The 14,720-nt window shown below is 45.1% G+C and overlaps 1 protein-coding gene across 2 annotated transcripts in view; it reads right to left on the bottom strand.

The window, feature by feature from the left end:
- The window catches only part of ACSL3 (acyl-CoA synthetase long chain family member 3), a 45,491-nt gene extending 36,489 nt beyond the window's left edge, over positions 1-9,002 (bottom strand). The window contains exon 1 of one of the 2 annotated variants that reach the window (XM_052685940.1): positions 8,908-9,002. The gene's annotated coding sequence lies outside the window, so the exon portion shown is untranslated. Of the gene's footprint in view, positions 1-7,460; positions 7,600-8,907 lie in introns of those variants that run through there. The other variant, XM_052685939.1, reaches the window with a different exon arrangement.
- Between the last annotated feature and the right edge of the window lie 5,718 nt (positions 9,003-14,720).

Here is a 14,720-nt window from a genome sequence, read left to right as displayed (position 1 = left end):
TTGTCACAGATGCAGCGCCCTGTTCTCTGCAACATCTCAGCTGGCTAAAAAGCTCCCTGAGATAAGCACTTTCAGAAGTGCAAGCAGGGCTCCACAGCAGGCTGCCTCAGCTGCTCTGCCCTCCATCCCCCCATGCCCTGCGTCCAGGTAACCCCGCAGCAGACAGCACCCCTTGCACTCAAGAAGTGCATAGAGGTGACATTGGGCTGTTGCAGGGAAGCTTAAAACACAAACAAGCAGGCTGCTTTGCTGCAGCCCTTGGATGCTCTGATTCTCCAGGGAAAGCAGGAGAACTTGAAATGTATATAAGTAAGGTATGAGGATGCCTAACATGGTCATTTGAAATATCACCCTATTTTCTAACCTAGACATAAGAGGACATGAGGGCTACTTTTTTCCTTAGCTGCAACTGAGTGAATACCCTTTTCTCTCTTTTTATAATCCCCTCCCTTTCTTGTAAGCAAAGGCAAGCAGGACCATCGATAAGCATCCCTGACAACCCCAGAATACAAAACAAAGGCAAAACAAGAACTTGTTAAATTAAATATCATTTATTCTAAGAGCACTGATAAGAGCTAAGAGCATGATCCCCAGCTTCAGCTCCCTGTTCATGACCTTTTAAAAATAAATTTACAAACCCAAGTGTTGAATGTCAAAGGACTGCATCCAGTATCCACTGCTGGGGGCCAGAGGATAAAGCTGAGGAGGCAATTAGCTACTCACAGAGGTTAATTCAAGTCCTTCGAATCAGTACACAAACATCATATAGGTAAAGAGTCTCTTGCAGAAGGGAATTCTCTCTTCAGCGAAAACAAAGAGCCCTCAGACCCCAAGTAGGTAAACAAGATGGAAACATTCAAGTACCTGTTCTGGGTAGTCTGCACCACAAGTTTTAAAAAGGTCAACATTCTTGTTTTTAAAGAAAGAAAAGTGCCATTGTACCAACTGCACTTGAAGGAATTCTGTGTATATTCTCAGCCAAACTTATTTTGCCTGTGTTATTCAAATGGTCAGATTAGATTAATACATGTTGACAATTGGAAGTCCAGAATAAGCTATTAAGTATTTCCAGAATCTAAGATCAGAAATCAAGAATTTTATCTGTTTCATGAGCTACAAACATTTAAAAACAACAAAGTAACCACAACTTTCAATAAAGAAATAAATCCCCCAAATCATCATGAACAATGAAGCTAACAATATAATGAAAATACAATTTCAACCATTATACTTTTAAACTCGTACTTTAGATACAGAACTATCTATACCAGGCTGGAAGCTCTCTCCACTCTATCATGCCCTAGATACTGTGAATGCATAACATAGAATGTGGACAGGATTTTTTTTTTCTTTGTAATAAAACTTTTATTGGTAAATTACAGATTTTTAGGAACAGAAGCTGTCACGTGTCCCTGTGAATGTCCTCTTAAGTTCCTGGTGAAAGGCCCTAAGGCCATGTTCCATTGCCCACCAGCAGCCTTGGTTGGGCCAAACCTCCATGCTAGGCCACTCACATGGCAGTTCATAGCCCCACTGCACTCAGTTGGGATTTGTACCTTGTTCTTGAAAATTCTGGACATTATTAGGCAAAGCTAATTATGTGGATTGTAAGAAAACCAGATAAAAATCTCCATAAGCATGTTTCTATACAAGAAAAATAAAATCTAAAGAGTTATCACAGCTGCAAAGCTAGAAAATATATTTTTAAGCATCTCAGAGCTGTCCATTAGGAAAATAGTTTCCCTCTTCATACTTTCCTTAAAACAGGAAGATGAAGCAAACTTTCCCTCACCATAAGGGCAAAGTAAGTCCAAGATCCACTCACGAGACTGTACGTGCCCAAGTCCATGGGCCAGATAACATGCATCCCAGTGTCCTAAGGGAGATAGCTGATGTGGTCGCTGAGCCGCTCTGTTATATTTGAAAAGCCAGGGCTGTCAGGCAAAGTCCCCAGGGACTAGATAGAGGGAAACATCACTCCCATCTGGGAGAAAGGGAAGAAGGATGACCTGGGGAACTACAAGCCAGGGAGCCTCACCTCTGTGCCTGGGAAGATGGTGAAACGGATCCACTTGGAATACATGTTAAGGCATGAGGGACAAGCGGGTGATCCGAGACAAGCAGCACAGCTTCACCAAGGGAAGGCTGCGCCTAACCAGTCTGATGACCTGTGGTGGAGTGATGGTGTTGGTATACCTCTGCTCTGCCCTTGTGAGGCCCAGCTGGAGTTCTGCATCTGAGTCTGTGGTCCCCAACACAGGAGCTTTTGGAGAGCGTCCAGAGGAGGGTGATGAAGATAATCAGAGGGCTGTAATACCTCTCCTATAAAGATAAGCTGAAGGAACTTGGCTTGTTCAAATTGGAGAAGAGAAAGCTGTGGAGAGATCTCACTGGGGCCTTCCAATATTTAAAGGGAGTTTATAAACATGAGGGAAATCAGCTTTTTACAAAGGTAGATAGTGATAGGGCAAGGAGTAATGTTTTACACTAAAGGAGGAGAGATTTACACTAGATGTCAAGAGGAAGTTCTTTACTGGGTGAGTGGTGCACTGCTGGAACACTGGTTGTCCAGAGAAGTTGTGGATGCCCCACCTGCCCTGGAGGCAGTTAAAGCTAGGACAGATGGGGCCTTGAGCAATCTGATCTAGTACTTGATCTGATCTAGTGCAAGGTTGGCAACCCTGCCTGTGGCAAGGGATTGGAACTTGATGATCCTTGAGGTCTGTTCCAGCCCAAGCCATTCAATGACTCTATGGTTCATTAGAACCATTAAACACACAGCTATACATGCATGACAAGCCCTGGTGACAGGACTTCCAAAATCACTGTGAACTTTATGACAGCAGAGCAGATGCAGCTCACATCTTCCCACACATGCAAGCAAGCTCCCTGCCCTAGCACTGCTGAGGCTACTGCCTTCTTCCTACGTCTGCTGCCTTACCGTCCCCCTCTCCTCCTCAATACTCACCACAAATCCTTATGAAGTCTGGAGACACAAGAAGAGAAGCATTATAGATCTTTGTGTACACCACTCCTACCCTTCCACAAAGCATTCTCAACTTCTGGTTTCTTCCCTGTTCCCTTCTAACTTTCACACACACTGAACTTTTTTTTAACACAGATAACAGATAGCCTCTTTACCAAACACAAAATTACACACATACCAAACTGTTAACAACTCACCATACATCTTCTACTTTCTAACTTTTTCTTTTAGGTTCCCAGAGAATGAGTCCGTGCATTTTGATTTTTACTAAGTTTGATTTAACAACTGCAGAGCATGCTCCACTGTTTCACAGAATACAATGTGCCTTCACTTTGCTTTGCTTCACTTTGCTTTTCAGAAGTCACACCACTCTGCGTGGTCCGATAAACTTAGGTCATCACACACACACATGCATGTCACTGCACCAACTGCTCTGCATCTGCTCAGGAAGCAACGAACCCAAGTAAAGCCTCTCCATGGACACAGAGGTTTCCTACATGTCTCTCAATTGTCAACCTGCATAAGACACAGCAAGTTCCATATCCTGCCCTGGAGAGCAAGAGGAGAAAGGAAGAATACTTTTCTCTCTGAAGATACAGACAAGTTGTTGCTAGATGGCATTTCTACTTCCCATTTACAATGGGTTTATCACAGAAGAATGAAGTGTTTTCCAGAGACAGGAATGTAAAGCAGCAAACAGATATGGGACAGGACATGGGATTTGCAGTACCACTGCTATTTCACTGCTTAATCAACACACAGTCATCTCTTCCCCCATCCAGGTCTTACACTGCTTAATCTAGTGGATATAAGCATTCCAAGCAAGGATGATGCTTACACAGTACTCAATAACAGAGTATCGCATTTCCAATTTTTAAGTGAAATAGGGAAAGGCTTGCACTTAGTTATTGCTGCTTTTGACTGTGAAAAACCACAATTCAGTAACTTTTGATAAGCCTTGCATTATCTTCCCTGCTTTTCAGGAAACTAATGAAACTGAGAAGCCGGTCTGTCCCACATCAGATGTTGTAATGAGGTAGCATGGCTTGCTAAATGACAACCATCACAAACACTGACACACGACTTCCCAAAACACGTGTGCTGACAAACTGCCACCTCCTCCTATGGGATTACATACACCAAACAGCACTACGACTGCCCACGAGCTCATGGGACTCGTTCATGGGACAAGGAGGCACTTGTGAAGGCAATTCCTTCCCAAGAATTAATGGAGACTGCTGCAAAACAACTCACGAGTTTTGAATAGTATTTCCCTAGTTGATCTAGAAGCAAATGCAGAATGAGATTTGAGCTTTCTTTGGAGATTTCAATTTTTGTTTCACCGGTAGCCCTGGATTTAATAACGGTCATGCAGGAGGTGCAATTGGGATACAGCCTGTCCAGCTCATTTCCTTCAATGTGTTCAAAAGTGCACCTTGAAGCAGAGTACTGAAATCTTCAAGGGCCCTTCAGGCCTTACTACACTGCAAGCCACCATGTAGATCAGCATCTCAGAATGGAGAGCAGTTCTTCCAACTCTAACTGCAAAATTAAACAAATAACGCCTTGCCATTTGAGAGCCTCTTAAGATTGCCTGAAGTGCTTGCAATATTCCTGCAAGTACAAGAAATAAACCTGCTTTGCAGAACAGCACACAGCTCTCACTAAGGCAGCTCAGAGACATCCGCCATGCAGGCAGCAGCTACCTGGAGACTGGGTGACTATGAGGGGAAGGGACTGCAGGGATCTTCAGTTCCACCCTCAGCTCAAAGCAGGGTGACCCAGGGGATGAGACCTCCCTTCTGAGGGCTTTGCACAATTACATCTTGAAACCTCCAAGGAAGGAGATGGGACTGCAACGCTCTGGAGCCATGAGGAAGGGGATGATTTGCTGCCACAGGGCCACCAGGTGAGACCCAGTGGTAGGGCTGCAGGGCTGCACCCCACCAGGACAGCCCTGCAAAGGGTGAGTTTGATTAGTAACCGACAGCACACGAAATGGATAGAAATCAAAGCCAAGTCTTCTTAGTGTTAATACACCTTACTTAGTAGTACTAAGTCGCATCTTAGGGCCATATTCAGATGCCCTAAATTCCACATAAATCCTTCTACTTCCTATTTCTTATTAGCTGGCTTTCAGTCAGCTCCCCATTCAGCATCTTACATAAATTCTTTGAACTGCTCTCCAAAAACAACTGGATTTCTCCATGGTCTGGGAAAAGTGGATTTGGTGTAATTGCAGCCACCTGAACCCCGTCTGTAAGGCCCAGCAGCACCACTTCAGGCTGCATTACTCCTTTGGTCTCATCACTGTGGTGAGAAGCAGCAGTTTGTCAAGGTAAGTTTTGATTTTGTTACTCCTCCACTGGAAAAAAAAAAAAAAAAAGTACTTTTAAACAAAAAGCAGATTTCTAAACAATTCAGGACTCAATTATTCATGTTCTCCTCTGGAAAACAACTCCATACCTGGGTCTCCTTGAACATGAATGCTCCACCCACAGTTGTCTCACATTTGGTCCTAAGCCACACATGCTGCTTTGTTCCTGATCCTTTGATAAAGATTTGGTCTTTAGTATGATTATAGCTCAATCTATTCACTGGTTTGTTGAAAGGAAAAGTAAAAGCCCCAGACCAGCAGTAAACACGGGCTGCAATCGTGTCTTAAATAAGAGTGCACAAAGACATCATATCCAGTTCTTCAAAGACTATCAATCTTCCATTAAGAGCCCTTTTGGTGTTTCTAACGATTCCAATTGAGCCAGATCTCCTCATTTGAGAAGTTCCTCAAACAGAAATCAGTATTACAGTTTTATAAAAGCACCCTAAATTGAGAACTTATATGTGCCAGCACACTCATCCCAAGATGCTCTGCTCAAGCAGCCTTACGTAATTAGGACCCTTCACACAAGAAAGACAGAGTAAAGAGACAGAAGCACTCCTCACCATTCTTAGAAGAGGAACCAGCACCTGTGCCCTGGCAGCTCACCCCATGGCCCAAGGCCTGTGCATAGCCACCAGGCACAGATCCTGCCCCAGCCCAAAGCCAGCTCTCTCTGAAAACATCACAGCACACCAGCAAGACACACAACTGTGAAATATCCTGTATCAGCTGATGTCACTGTTTGCTGAGGGTTCATCCTTTTCACAATCACTCTGAGCAGAATGGGACGCCTGGAGACAACATAACTCTCAGAAACAAGTGACAGCTTATTGTGGATCAAACAGGCTATTTTATAACAAGTGTGGCAGGTTTGCTTCTCTTCCAGTGGCATTGTTTCTAGTAGTAAGAAGCCGGCTGCTCTGAGCAGTCACCAGAAGCAGACCTGTACCACAGTGCCCAATGCCTTTCAGCTACCTTGAGCACAGGAAAAAGCAGAGCCACCAGGTTTATCCCTGTTTGTCAGACAGCCATCAACATCAAACAAAGCATCAGATCTGGCTCTACCTCTTGTTTCTAGGGACTCACAACCACAAACATACAGAGGGAAGCAAGCCTTTGGGTCACAGCGTTCAGCTTCAGACACTCCTGAAGCACACATGATGAAGTGACCACCAGGAGCAACAGTGCTTTTCCTCACCTTCTCATGGCATGCAGGACATGCAAATATGACATTCAAGCTCACTGTGGTGCAGATAGCAATGGACATCAAGTCTCACGGGTTCACCCAGATTGCTGCCTTCATTTCAGGACACATCAAAACCTGATTAGGCACCCACCATTTCTGATTACATGCCATTACATATAAAGTTACATAGTGGTGGGGCTTTCTTGGGGAGGGTGCTGCTTCAAGAAGCTCAGAAGACAACCCAGCAATGCTTCCTTCCAGCTGCCTTCACGCAGCCCACGGTTCTAATTTTCCCGGCGGTTTCCGCCTCGTGACTGTAGAAGCTCCGTGCCCAGCTCGCACGGCCCGAGCACGGCGCTGCTCACGGCGACGGCCGAGGCCCCGGAACGCGCTCCTGTCCGCGCACCTCTGCCAAAGGCAGCGCCCAGCGGGCTGACCGCGGCACACACCGCAGCAGCACCGAGCCCTTCGGAATGCGAAGGCAGCACGGGCCGGCAGCGCGCACAGCCGCTGGGCTCCCGCAGGCGGCGCGTTTCGGACCGCACAACGAAGCCCGCACGCGATGCGCTCCCAGCGGGCAGCTCCGGGCCGGGGGCCGCCGCAGCCAGATCCAGAATCCGAGCCAGAGCCCGTCGCCCGCCACGCAGGCACAGCCGGCCCCGAACCGCCACCTGCCCCGGCCCGGCCTCGCCGCCGCTCCGGGCGCCCCACACAAAGCGCAGCGCACGCCGCCCCTGGAGGAGCAGAGCCGAGCCCAGCCCTACCCGACCCGCCGCGCCGCCGCGGCACCTTCAGCACCACTCCGGCCCGGATGGCCGCCGTGAGGCCACCCCGCCGGGGGCTGCTACAGGCCCCGCGCCGCCCGCTCTGCTCGGCGCTACGAGGACGCCCGGCCGCCGGGCACTCACCGATGCGCTGCCCGCGGGCGGAGGGTCCCGGCGTACCCCTCGGCTCAGCCCCGGCTCGGCCGCCCGCCGCCGGGCGCGCTCATCCCGTATGCGGCTGGGCGCCTCCCGATTGGCCGCCGGGCGGTGGCGCGCGGGGCCGGGCTCCGCAGGAATGGCGGATGGGGGGGGGGTTGAGGCGAAGCGGGGTTACTACAGGTCAGGCGCGGCGCGGCGCTGGGCGGGGCCAGGAGGCGGGGCCGGGCAGCCGGAGGGGTCGAGCTGCGCACCGCGCCTGCGCTGCGGTCCCGCGGCTGTGAGGCGCGGGGAGGCTGCGGGTCCCGCGCTGTTTGCGGCCGGGCGCAGGGAGCCTGACGTCAGCTGTCGCCGCGGCTGTGGCTGACGGAGCAGGCTTTGGTCAGGGCTCGGTTCCTGCCGGCCGTTAACTGAAGACCTGTCCGTGCGGACACCTCCAGATCCTGCAAATGGCCCTTCGTCATAGAAGGTTCACATCTCTGGTTGTGCGTGGAGCCCTGGAGTGGCAGGAACATACCGAGTCTTGCTGGAATTAACAGAGTAGACACTTCTGATCGTGGAGCAACAGAAGTCACCTCGGTTACTGGAAAAAAATGCTTCCAAGTATTTAGAACTGAAATGCAAGAGAAGACCATTGGCTTCTAAAAAGTGGGAAATATTATCCACAGGAGATGGATAATGCTTGCTGGAAGAAGAAAGAAAGAAAAAAAAGGAAAAGTACTTTTGGAAGGAGAAGAAACTTTTTCAAAGATGGCATACATGGGCTTTGCTGCTACAGGAGAGAATTCACATCACTTTCTGCCAGTGGTTTCACTTACGTCAGAGACAAAGTAAACTTAATGAATATGATGTGAATATTAATACACTGGAAGCAGTCCTACACTCTGCCATGTAATCTTTGACATTTCATTCCAGACAAAGAATTTTCAGGATAACGCTACAAAAGCTATTTTACGTGAAGGGAAATGGGAGGTTTAACACTGGATAGTGGCATGGGGCAGAGCTCATCTGCTCGGCATTGAATCTGAGTTTGAATCCTCTGCTCACATGTTTGCTCCTGGCAATTACTACAGTGCCTAGCAAAGACCTGTCTTTGAGAAATGCATGAAATGCACAACTTGCAATCAGACACGACCCTTATTAAACTGCTAGATCTGAACACTACTGAAGAATTCAGTGAGAGAGCATCTGCGGATAACGTAGATTATTCCATGCCTGCAGCTGATTATCTCACAAGGTTGTTATGGAAACCAAAGCAACTGAAGTACTTCCCTTGCCCTGGAAGTACCAACTGTCAAACCCCACCTGGATGTCCTACGTGCAGGACATTCAGCAAAGAGCACTTCTTATGTCCCCAAAATCTGTCCAGTGCACGCCACATCTTAAGATTATTTAGACAGAACTCAGCTGTTCAAATAACAACAAAAACACTTACAAAGAATGAGGAGATCTTGACTGGTCCTGAAGCTTTCAGTCACCAGTGTTCAAGTCAATTTTTAAGGAGTTCTGATTAAAAAGGCTCAACTGTGTCCAATTCCATTAGTCTGCAGGGATATCCCTTAAAATGCCCTCTGTACCGCTCAGTGCTGACAGCTGCCGAAGGCAAAGCTCTAAGCTAGATAACTTGGTTCCTGCACACCTTGCAGTTTCTCACTCACAGCTCAGCATCAGAGGTGAAAGATTATCTGCAGTCCCTGCTGATTAAGCAACTTTGGAGTTAGAGACACCAAAGGTTTAAATACACATTTACACACATATATTTGTATACGTGACAGCATATTGATTTAAACAGATGTCTGCATGTACTCAGCATTCTCTTGAGCATCTTTATAGATTCCTGATGTTTAACATCTAGTACAGGCAAAGCTTATATTGATTTCACTGATTGTATCATACCTTTTAACTGAAACAGTTTGGTAAAGCGTAGGAAAGATGTGGAGGACTGGGAGGATATCAATGTAATGAGTGCTTTACACCGTAACACTTTTCTTGTTCAACTCTATGCTGAATACCCATAGGAAAACTAAAGAACTTGGGGATTTATAGGAACCGATGATCACATACAGAATGATTGATAACCCACGTTTCTAATTGGAAATTCAAACTGTAGAAGACACTGTATAAAACACAAAATGTATAAGACACTGTGACTGTGGTAAGACACTGTGATAAGGCAAGGTGACTGTGGGAGGTTGTGACCTTTCATATATAAACTACATACAATGATAAGAACTACCAAGTAAAAATATTAGCTGATTTATGTATATAAAAAAAGACACAATAGCACAATTAAAGGCAATTAAAAAGCTTTTGTGTCACCCTAGAGCATTCAGGCAGTTAAGGAGTAGCTGCAAAATCCTTAATGGCTGCTACAGATTGCACTGATGTATTCACAAATGCTTGTTTATTGTTTTTAATTTCCAGTCAGCAAAACTCATTAGCTATTCTCACTTCTAAAAGTTCCAGGCATCCAATCAAGGGGAAAGGAACACTGCCATATGTTTTGATCAACAACCGAGGATGAATAGCAAGTAGTAACTAGCAGGGAAGATTGCTTATGAAAATACTGATTAGGAAATGCAGTCAACTGACTCATCGGGAAAGAGAACAGAGAACCAATGTTATCTTGTTAAATGTGGCCAATTCTAACTGGTATCCAGTGGGAATTAACAAAAACAAAGAGCTACACTGAAAGAGGAGAGTCTATGAATGGGTAAATGCATGTGGAAGGTTGGCATTAATCTTTGATGAGCAGACTGCTGTGTACTGATACTGAGGAAGAAGCCAGAGGGGGAAAAAACAGTGTCACAGATATAACAGATGTGAAAGCTTTTAGCTAAAATTCCCTGGAGGAACACAAACAAAATTAAGCACTTCAAGAAGATACATACATTGAAACTAAAACCAAACTGACTTATGTGAACCAGCAGGGACGATTAAAGAAGGACTTGGGTAGGACAAACCTCTCGGTCTGGATAGAATATATTTCTTTTGTGTGCCTTCAAACTTGTGAAAAATCAGTGACCCTATGATTAGTAATCTTTCTCCATGACTCACTGCATAATTGAGCACAACAAATTAATACACCCTTACTCTAAATTAAATGGACTTTAGCTAAAAAGAAGATCATGTTTTTAAACTGTTTGTTTGGAACCTATTTTGTCTTAGCTACAAACGATAACCAGTTTATCAAAGGAGGCACTTACCCCCCGATTTTTTTAATTAAACAATCAAATCAGCATTGCAGGGTTCCATCTCTAAGGATATCCTGGTAGTGTGGCATTCCAGATGCCCTCTTAAAATGGGGACAGGATTGAACTGATGGTGCAGAAGCAGGGGAAGCCATCTGGGATGGGGCTCTAACAGCAGGGACGGCTTATGTTCCTAAGGTCATCATTCCCAGAACTATTAATTTGGGGGTGTTGCTTTAAAGGATGGATTGTTTCTTGATTTTTGGCTTTTTGCTTTTCCTGGAAGAACCAGCATGAGATCTCTATGCTGAATAGTCTGCACATACATATCAGTACATTTGACTCATTTTTGCCCATGAAGCTTGTTGATTCCAAATAAAGGAACAAATGAGTAAGTTGATACGCTTCAATTGGAAAGAGGCAAACTGTGGCATCATACCTCAAATGATTAATTATTTAGTAGAACATTTGGTATTGTGGTCGTAGCCAGAGCTATTAAGTGCTGCCACTTTTCACAGAGAGAGATTGATGACATTAATAACAGGGTGATCAAGGGTATGGTGTAAAATTCATCATCACTTGACATGGTTCAGCTTTGTTAATGCTCCAGTACTTCTTTAAATGCCTCTCTTATGTTTTCTGTTACTACATATATATTGCCAACCTACTGCAATAAATCAGAGTGCCATGTAAGTATTAGCAGTACGATAACCTCCTCCAGACTGAAATTTCCAGCTGGGGGAAGCATGTAAATCTGTGCAACAACAACCCACGAGGAGCGCTCTGTGTCACCACGTGCTCCGGAACTGCCACGCTATGAGAAATTGTGTGGCCCACGGAAAATAGAGGCAGGATTAAAAATAGATTTTATTTCTGCTCTTGATCTTTCTTGCTCAAAAGCCTCCTGTCATTTTCTAGGCCAGTGAAACTCTACAGTTGAGCTGACAGCACCAAGTCAGCCAAGAGAAATCACAAGCATCTAACAATGAACAGTGGGGCTCTAGCCTGCAGAAGAAAGGTGATCCTTACAGGCTCCAAAAACAACAATGATCGAATTGGCCAAGCCCAGGTCTGAGCCCATAGCCCATATTTGAGGGCAGCCATGCAGCGTTCACATGCACACACCTGCTACATATCCCAGCTGCATTCCACGCACATGGGTGCTGCAGGCACACCGCAGCCTGGTGCAGCCTCGGCTCTCCCAGGCGTGCCACAGGTTTAAGGCTGCAGTGCTGCTGCCACTACAGGTAAGGCAGCAGTGGGTGCCGCAGCATCCTGTGTTACCTGCACAGCAGTGACTGCCAGCCTGCCCAGCTCTGGGAAATCTGGGTTGTTAAACTGCGTTGATAAGACTTAGCAGACTTGTCCAGATGACCCTGCGCCCACCTGCAATTTGAGAAAAGGCCGCTCCCAGGGCAGACTTGCTTTCTTCCACAATTCTGAATGAATGAGCACAGTAGTGAAGCAGTGTTACAGATGGAGTTGATGATAACTTGTTTGTAATGAGACAGCGAGTGGCTCAAATAATCAAAGTGTGCATTCCTGCTGTAGCAAGTGAAAGCTACAAAGGCTTCTGACATTTTGCCTTTATTTAGTGGATTTTCTTTAGTCACTTACTGTGCAATGTTTTCACGAAGCAAAAGCATTTTACAGTGCAAGATTTCAACCAGGAAATAAAAGTGGCCTAGAGTTTCCAAAACAGGAGCTTAAATTCAAGCTCTTGTGCAAATCAGATATTTTGGGTTATTGGAGAAAACTAATTGAGGAAAACTACTGAGCTCTCCACAGTTTGGGAAACACTGTAACTTGATGAGTAGCCTGAGATGTCACTGGGGAAAGCATCCCCCACTTGTTATGTCTTCTGTGCAAACAGAATCCCCAAGGTAACCCTCCCAACACATTTGCAAGTCTGCGTAACAATTTAATGACAGAAATCACTGCTACCCCCATCATATTTATATAACATTGCTTCAAACATGTAATTAAGGGAATCTTTACCAACAAGAAAAACTCAAACCTGAAAAGCGAAACAAGGGTGAATGAATAATTTTCTTTCTCCGGGTTATTAGGTGAAGGTAAGTAACACAGATGTGTTGGATAGAGCACAGCAAATTTCAGACACAATCTCGTGACTAATGTAGTAACAGTAAGTTACCTTATGGTGAATGTGGTTATCCTGGAAATTCATACAGAATTATGAAAGTAGGACTGAAAGGATTTAGAGTTCTGCCTAAAGTTTAAAGCAAGCTGCAAAATCATTTGTGCAGGGTGAGTCCATCAGGATCATACAATTATAGAGAAATTCTACTGGACAAAACAAGGAGCTCTCTAAGAGCAGACAGTTGTTCTGTCGTGTAATGTGTAAGAAACAAAAGTTTCTTTTAAAAAGGAAAGCTGTTGCAGTGAGTGCCAGGTCTGGGCTGTAAAGCTCTGGGTGACTCACAGAGACCAGAGTGCTGTTGATCAATACATCCAGGGTCTGACCATTCAAACCGCGTTTTGCGTTCATGTATGAAATTGATTTTGAATCTGGAGTTGTTTGAATTCTAACACGTGCATCTGATTTCACTTTGGCATAACGAATCAATCGTTCTAATACCCATGAAATTTAGTCTGCAAATAATAAGTTCATGGACTACACTTGGATTTCCTTTGTACTGAAGGGCAGCACTGCTTCAGTAAAGCTGTGAAACTTCAAATGATTGCCTTTCAGCGAGCTGAGTGTAGGAGGAGCAGCCACCCTCCCCCTTCCAGAATCAAGGAAAGTAAGCTATCACAGGGATTTGACTAAGCTTGACCAGCAAATCCTACCCTAAGTCAGGGCTACAGCAGAGGTGTGCAGTTCTGCAGGCCATGCAGAGTGCAAGCTGGAAGCTGGAGCTACGCAGCAGCAGAGTAGGCGACCTGAGATGTGCTGGGAGCAGTGGGAGAAAGAAAAGTTAGCCCTTCCCTTATGAACTAATTTATGTCAGTTGCATGTGTGTAAAAACAGTGATTGTTCAGGGACTTCCATGTCCATAGGTTCTTCTGGGCAGCACTGAGTAGAATGTCAGATCTGCTCAATTCTATATTTACAGAGCTCCCTGCTGACTACCTCAGATAAATGATTCAATCTACTGCTTAAGGGAATCTTCACTCTTCAAGTTACTCCTCAGTAATGATACCAGGAGATTTACTGAAGTTTCGATTGATGTATGTACTCCATTCCTTCACTGTGATTACTTAGTCATTGAAAATCTGGTATCAGAGATAGCAGGCAATGAAATAGAACTTCAATTGCAGATAGATTTTCTGTTCCTAATAAAAAGTAATTACAAAATTCAATAAATTTTAAGGTTGTTTTTCTGCAGTAGAAGAAGGGGATCGCTGTTAATAAATTCTAAATCAATACTGATACATGCATGCCAGCATTCTATGCTATATTGTAAAAGCATATTGAAAAGCTACTAACGCAGAGCTGAGCGCTCGCAGTAACATCAGAATGTATATATGTAAAATTAAAAGGTATCAGGAAATGAAGGAAAATATTCAGAGAATTGCAGGAGGATTTAAGATAAAAGTCTTGTTCAAGAATTTACACTGGAAGGTACAATAATGAAAATATGATTTTATGCTCCTACATCTTGGCATCATTCTGAAGTAAATCTGAGAAGGCATAAATAATGGAAGACAGATTGATCTCTTCATGATTAAAGTGATACAACACACCAAGTTCAGATATAGGGTGGTTTGGGTTTCAGGAAAACAGGTCAGTAATATCTGAGAGCACACGAGGAACTCATCCTCTCCTGACACAGGAAAGGTCTAAAGATTAGGAGGATTAAGGTTAAGGCAGACAATTCATGTGTGAGGAAGGCCACAACCACGCTTCCTTACCAGCAGATAAACGAGGACATCCACATACCGTGATCTGCACCCCTACAAAGTGTTTGCATTGCCGGATAGTGAATCATGTGTGTTCTTCAAAACACTGCATGACGTTCCTCTTATCTCTTCTGATATTTCCAGCACACGAGCATTTCTGAGAAATGAAAGTTGAGTGTGTGAGAATACGTGT

The sequence above is a fragment of the Tympanuchus pallidicinctus genome, unplaced genomic scaffold (assembly GCF_026119805.1).
Source record: "Tympanuchus pallidicinctus isolate F22 unplaced genomic scaffold, pur_lepc_1.0 scaffold22, whole genome shotgun sequence".
Taxonomy (NCBI): domain Eukaryota; kingdom Metazoa; phylum Chordata; class Aves; order Galliformes; family Phasianidae; genus Tympanuchus; species Tympanuchus pallidicinctus.
This window is presented reverse-complemented; position numbering and strand designations above follow the sequence as displayed.